The sequence below is a fragment of the Choristoneura fumiferana genome, chromosome 12 (genome assembly GCF_025370935.1).
Source record: "Choristoneura fumiferana chromosome 12, NRCan_CFum_1, whole genome shotgun sequence".
NCBI lineage: Eukaryota > Metazoa > Arthropoda > Insecta > Lepidoptera > Tortricidae > Choristoneura > Choristoneura fumiferana.
The window spans coordinates 22,721,574-22,727,671 of NC_133483.1; the positions used below are offsets into that span (position 1 = coordinate 22,721,574).

At 47.4% G+C, this 6,098-nt stretch overlaps 1 pseudogene; it reads right to left on the reverse strand.

The window, feature by feature from the left end:
- Window positions 1-130: 130 nt before the first annotated feature.
- On the reverse strand, window positions 131-6,090 carry LOC141433741 (endoplasmin-like; annotated as a pseudogene).
- Window positions 6,091-6,098: the final 8 nt, after the last annotated feature.

The window sequence follows — 6,098 nt, forward strand, 5'->3', positions numbered from 1 at the left end:
CCCAGATTTAAACAGACGATTCAGCTTGATATCCTAGTCGTCCTGAATACAGTTACATGATGGGAATTCGTTGTTGAAGAAAAAAATTACATATTTATAGCAAAGGAAAGAGGGAGGAATGAACACTAAATATTTATAAATATAGTTTATTTACAGTAAACGCCGGGACTCGTTATCAAATATAATAAAAACAATCGCTCCGGCCGCCCGGCGACTCACGCGCAGCCTCACGACACACACTCATACACACAGACACGCACAGACACGGTTCGGCCGGTCGCAACACGCGGTCGGGCTCGATCCGACACGAGCGACACAATAATCTACACGGTACAAATGCGACACGCTCCTCTTGACTGTTCACCTACAGCTCGTCGTGGTCCTCGGCGGGCACGTCCTCGGCGTCGTCCTCGGCGGCGGGCGCGTCCTGTTCCAGGTCGTCGTCGATGGTGTCGGCGCTGTCGGCCGGCAGACCCATCTCTGCGAACAGCATGCGCTCGACGGACTCTGCGAACTCGACGGCCTGCCCCTCCTGCAGCATGAAGCCGGAGCGCAGCGCCGCCGTGCGGTAGAGCGCGGTGGCGGCGCGCAGCGCGGCGGGGTCGTCGGGCGCGTCGGTCACGCGCCGCAGCAGCTCGCGCACCAGCGGGTGGCGCGGGTTCACCTCGAGCATCTTCTTCTGGGACAGGTGGTGCTGGCGCTGCGCGTCGTCGGCCTTCTGGTGCGCGTTGGACAGGGCGAGGCGCTCCATGTTGCCGGTCCAGCCGAACACGGTGGCCACGAGCGCGGCGGGGCGGGCGCGCCAGCCGCCGCGACACCTGGGCGCGCGTGATGTGCGCGCCGAGCTTGTCCTGCAGCCAGCTCAGCAGCGGCTCGTACTGCGCCTTGTACTGCTCCATGCGCTCCTTCTGCTGGTCGCTCTCGTCCAGGTCGAAGATCTCCTTGGCCACGTTCTGGAACTTCTTGCCGTCGTACTCGGGCAGCGCGCCGAGGCAGTACTCGTCGACGGCCTCCGTCAGATAGAGCACCTCGTGGCCCGACCGCACCAGCCGCTCCGCGAACGGCGACCGCTCCACCTGCACACACACACACACACGCATCGCCGTTAGCTTACACCTACACCTACACCTACACGTGGCATGACGCATGACGGACGACGCTCCTGACGCCAGACGCCAGACGCCACTGCCAGGTATCGAGAGTGACACCAATGTTTCAAAATATTCTACTTTTAAAACATTTTTGATGGCTCGCTCCGTTCCGGAACTCCTGCGAGACTAAAAAGCTATGTAGCCTTCGAGCTTAGCCGTATATCAGAATCTCAATTTTGAGACCTATCAGGCTTAACTGTGACCGAAAACTATGGCGAAAGACTGAGTCTTATTTAAAAATGTCGAAAGTTCGATTCTCTGAGACTCACTAGAAACAAAAGAATAAATTTAAGAGGAAAGTAGGTATGATTCTATCCCGATGAGATTTCACATTATTTATAAATTCCAGGTAGTAAACAAAATTTCGAGCTCAAAAAGATCGAGCCTAGAAACTAAACTGAGCTTAAAAAGACTAATCCTCTTAAAAAGTTATAGCATCTCAGGCTTTATAGAGCCTTCTCAGTGAGCTCAGCCCCTAGAAAGGAGTCGCCGGGGTGTTGTCAAACGATAGAGGCTCGGTGATCGTTACCTCAGCGCGGCTGGCGCCGGCTATGTAGTAGATGTGGTTCTGTCCGGGCTTCATGCGCGCCACGTAGTCCGCCAGGAAGGTCATGGCGGCGCCGCGCGACGAGTGGAACCGCAGCAGCTTGGCCAGCCGCGCGCGGTTGGACGGGTCCTCCATCACGCCCAGCTTGATGCTGCACACACGACACGACCACCAACGTTACTCCAATACCAATACGACTGCACGTCGCGCGTCGCGCAATAGCCAATTACTGTTCACGCAGCGCACGAGTCCATGGCCCATGGTGCGGTGCCGATTACTGCTGCCTCGCAAAATATTTGTGATAAACATAAAAAAATAAACCAGCGCGGCAGCGGTCGACGACAGCCAGCACGATGGGCAACCGTGTGTTCACTGCGTACAAGTTAAAGACTTCAACCAGCGAGGGCCTACTCTAGCTGACGCGGTGCGCACGGAGCGCGCGATCCGACCTGCACCGTCGTCAGCTAGCGTGTGCCCTGGGGCCGTGGGCCTGGGGCCAATGGGACGCTCACTTGGTGGAGTACTCCTTCCAGAAGTGTTCGTACTCGTCGTCGGGTATCTTCTTGAGCATGTCTAGCGCCTTGCGGACGAGCTTCTTCTTGATGACCTTGACGAGCTGTGCTGCTGAAGGGTCTCGCGCGACACGTTGAGCGGCAGGTCGTCCGAGTCGACCAGCCCCTGGATGAAGGCCAGGTAGTTGGGCATGAGGTCGTTGAACTCGTCCGTGATGAACACGCGCCGCACGAACAGCTTGATGTGGTCCGTCTTGGTGCCGTAGCGGTTGAAGGAGTCCGCGGGCTGCACGCGCGGCACGAACAGCAGCGCGCGGAACGACACCTCGCCCTCCGCCACGAAGTGAGCCCTGGGGGGGGGGAGACACATCACTTTAACAATATTATTATTTGGCAGGGTTTACCGAATATTCGGCTAAATCACCGAATGTTCGGCAATGCGGTATTCGAACTTTTCACTGTATTGAGCATACATGGCTCTGGAGTTGATACAGTGAGGGTTTATGTTTTCGCTGGCACGGTAGCTTCATTTCCAATACCAGCAGATAAAAAAGTCGGTTATTAATTAGAAACAAAATATAAGTAGTATGTGTTTTGAAATTAATCTACAGTGATATTTATAATAAAATAATAAGTTAATATAATCAATCGATCTTTATTGCAAGAAATTAAGCAAGTTTTTTATTTTAATCAAGAGTCGCATGTTAAATTGCAACATTTCAACAAAGAATGAATCATATTTTTAGTTTCTACTTAGGAATCAATTATGCCGAATATTCGGTTCGGTAAAAGTTTGACTGAACATTCGGCGAATATTCGTTCGTCCCATCTCTAAATCATAGTGTACACCCGACGTCTTAATGATAACCGAGATCTGACGGGTTGGTTGGTGGGGGTAGCCGTAATGTTAAGTGAACCCAAAAAATGTCCTATTCAAATGACTGACGATTTAGACGCGATTAAAAGTCATGACCGATTTTTGAAAATGTAAAAAAAATCGTGACCTTGAAGTCAAGTCAAGCAAGTCAGATTTTTATACAGAAGGTTCAGCTTGATGTCCTAGTCGTCTTAACCTCCTAAGTCCGCGCGTACTTTATAAAGAAACAATTAACACTAAGAATAACGGCCGAATGTACTTTATAAAGTACAAATTGTTCATTGAATAAATAATTCAAAGAATATTGTAATAATATCCAAAATAACAATGCAGGTCAATCAAATCTAGGTCTTAAAACGCTAAGTTTGTTAATAAATGTCGACAATTACATGATGGAATTAAAATACATAACAAATATCTATGAAATGTCTTATATAAAAATAATTACAAAGAAATAATGTTGAAAGAAAGTTCATCTTCATCGTCACTGCGTTCGTTTTCCATTTGGTCAATTTCCTCGTTATCTCGTGAATCTGTTGATTGTACGAGGGCTACACGGAAGTTTCGGGAATCCAAAACTTAGAAACTTAATTTGGCACATATTATACCTTTTTATAATCTCTAAAGTTTCATTATCTTAACACACTGACCACATAGAAAAAGAAAGTGATGGTTCGGTTTCAATTGTTTTTTGAAGTCGTCGAGTCGCTGATGAAAATTGAATTGTCCCGTGAAAACTTAAGAGCTATGATTTATTAAGACTTAAAAAATGATATTTTGTATCCTTGTGAGCGTGCCGCGCAGCACTTCCCGGCGTAGTGGGCTTTTACCACGTCAAATGGTTAATTTAGTCGCCAGTGTTCAATTTATAATCTCGTCTTGAAAATATTAATTTATTATTTGGCAGATGACACAAACATCATAACGTAACCAAGGAAACAAAAGCATAGACTAGTAGATAATATGAAATATAAAATGATATATATCAAGAACGAACACGTTTTGTGATCAAATGAGATGGCATCATGGCGGCAGATGGTACAGTTAACGTCGACATAAATAAGTGATCACTTTTGTTCCTTGTAACTTTCATGTTTAAAAGCCATATGAAATTGTGTAACGCCTGAAAGCGAAAAGATACAAAAATGATCACTTATTTATGACGTTGACTGTACTAATGTGGAGACGGTGCGAGAGAGTAAGATATAGAAAAATATTTGAGAAGGAATGAGAGGCGCGGAGTGGAAAATACACAGTTGTACGCTCCAGGTTTTATTGATGGTTTGTTACTGCTTTTCTTTATGTCACGTTCAAATCGTCTGATTATTGAAATGTACACTTTTCTCCGTTTACTTTGTCTTAATCTGACGCGCTCGAGTTTTTATAAGGGTTGTTTTTTTTTTAATCTGATCGGCTACCCTCGACGCACGCCCTTATATTAAGGGTTACATTACAAAGCTTTGCTAAGCTTACTTTGGGACTAGGTCAATGGTGTGAATTGTTCCGTGATATTTATTTTTTATTTTTATTTATTATTTACAGGGGTGCAAGGATTCTCCCTATATGGTTCTCTGACGCGCTCGAGTAAAACGTAAAATCCCCTCTTGGGCTCCCCTACTATAAACAGGGTTAGTTCCAAATGACTCCAGAGTGGCGCTAGAGTAGCACGAGGGTATAATACCTGATTGGGTTAACGGATATATTGATCGAACACGAGTGCAACTGGCTCACAAATTGTTTGGTGCAGAAGGGGTTTAGTGTCAGTGGCACTAGCAGTAGCAGTAGGAATGTGTAGAGTAGATCGGTGAACATGACAGACCTGGCGAGCGGCGGCGACGTGTCCTTGGTGAGCGACTTGTAGAAGGTGACGTACTCGTCGTCGGCCACCGCGCTGGGCTTGCGCGTCCAGATGGGCTTGTTGTCGTTCATGAGCTCCCAGTCCCACACGGTCTTCTCGGGTCTTCTTGGTCTCCGGCTTCTCTTCCGCCGCGTCCTCCACCTGCGAACATGCGCGACATGAAGAGCGTACCGCCCGTGCAAAAAATATAAAGATCCTCAATATCTACAAATGCGAAACTTATCGAGAGCGCGTCTGCGCTGCGAGTAGCATCTATAACACTTTTCATAGTTTATGGTCAGCGAAAAATTAAAAAGTTAAAAAGATTGCAGGCGCGCTAGCTCGACAATAATAAATTTGCGCGCCTGCAATCAGTCACAACTTTTTTTAAAAGTTAAAAAGGCCATGGAAATGTTGGCACAAGTCGTATACAGCCAAATCTAATGGACGGTATCAGATATTTTGTTGGAACTTCGGACTTTTTTTATTGGGTCTGAAACAGCTTGTGGTGTTTTCGGTAGAAAAATACAGCTGCAGTTTATTTTTAATGAAAAAAGGCGGGAAAGCATAAGAAAAATAATTGAATAAAGTAAATGTTATGATATATTTTAGAAAAAGTTCAGTCTATTTCAGAATTATTCAACATTTTTGAGAAAAGCTTTATATTAGTCTCGGCTGGAATAGCAATTGCTGGCTTCGTATTAGTTAAACGGACTCGCAAGCTCGTCCGTTTAATATTCATACTCAGCCAGCAATTGGCTACTTCCAGGCCATGACAATAATCTACTATTACTTTACGATGAAACGGTCGGATGATGGACCCAAGAAGAGCTGAGAAGGAAACTGACTCAATCGGTCTCGACTGGGACGAGCTGGAAGAAACCGCGCAAGATCGAGCCAAATGGAAAACTCTTCTACTTGGCCCTACGTCACCGATCAGCCAGTGCTCATTGTACCTGCGCGTCGTCGTCTTCGTCGGCGGCGTCCCCCCCGGCGTCCTTCTCGACGGGCTCGTGGACGGTCTCGGTGCGCGCGGCCCACAGGTAGATGGGGAAGTTGATGAACTGCGAGTACTTCTTGACCAGCGCGCGGATGGTGTCCGGCTGCAGGTAGTCCGCCGCCTCCTCCTTCAGGTGCAGCCTGCGACCAACACGACACGGGTCAGGTCAGGACG